Source organism: Orycteropus afer, unplaced genomic scaffold, assembly GCF_000298275.1.
Source record: "Orycteropus afer afer isolate SDZICR_OR568_19922 unplaced genomic scaffold, OryAfe1.0 scaffold00532, whole genome shotgun sequence".
Lineage (NCBI taxonomy): Eukaryota > Metazoa > Chordata > Mammalia > Tubulidentata > Orycteropodidae > Orycteropus > Orycteropus afer.
The window spans coordinates 1-1,156 of NW_006922119.1; positions in this window are offsets into that span (position 1 = coordinate 1).

The window sequence follows — 1,156 nt, forward strand, 5'->3', positions numbered from 1 at the left end:
TGCAGGGGTGGCTGGATTGGTGTTTCAGGCCTTTGTAAGATATAACTCACCTTCTGGACTATGGGGCCTCTGCTGTAACTTCAACATGTTAAGTGCCATCGAGTTGAACCTGACTCATAGCGACCCCTCCTTGAGTTTCCGAGGCAGTATCACTACAGAAGTAGACTGCCAATTTTCCTTCTGAGGAGTGGCTGATGGGTTTGAACCACCAGGTTTCTGGTTAGCAGTCAAATGCCTTAGGCACTATGCCACCAAAGCTCCCAGAACACTCCTACCAGTACATTTTCTCACTGTTCATCAGAGAATTGCTCTTGATGTGGATTTCTGTAGCATCCTAAATAGCATTTAGAAAGGCCTATTTTGCAGTTACATGTTTACTTGCCTAACTTCTGCCCTTCACCCCTTCATTCTCCAGGCTCTGCAATATTAAAGGTAGAAGGCCATCCCGTTTTCTTGTCATATTCTTAAGGTCTAGCCAAGAGCATGGCACATTATAGTTTCTCAGGTATTTAAATTCTAAATCATGACTAATACAAGAAGCAGCATCATTCACAACTAATTTTATTATAAATATTTGTTCTACTAAGTTGAATTAAACATGACATTCAAGTTACTGGCTTGCTCTCACCTACTCAAAACACAAACTGGGTGCCATTAAGTCAGTTTTGACTTCTCAGAGTAGAACTCCGTAGGTTTTTTATTTTATTTTCAATTTTAAATATAGGTGTACTTCATTTTGTTGCATTTCACTTTATTATACTTTGCAGGTAATATTTTTTTTCTTACAAATTAAAGGTTTATGTCAACCCTGTGCCAAACAACTCTATCAGTGCCATTTTTCCAACAGCATATGCTCACTTCGTATCTGTGTCACATTTTGGTAATTCTCACATATTTCATATTTTTCCCATAATGCTATTGTACACTTAATAGACTACTGAAAGAAAGAAAAAAAAAAAAAAAACTGCCAGCAGTTGATTCCAACTCATGATGACCCCCATTGGGTTTCCAAGGCTGTAAATCTTTATGGAAGTAGATTGCGTCATCCTCCTATGAAGTGGCTGGTGGGTTCAAACCTCCTACTTTTTGGTTAGCAGCCCAGTGCTTAACCACAGTGTCACTAGAGCTCCTTAATAAACTATGCCAAACTACTACC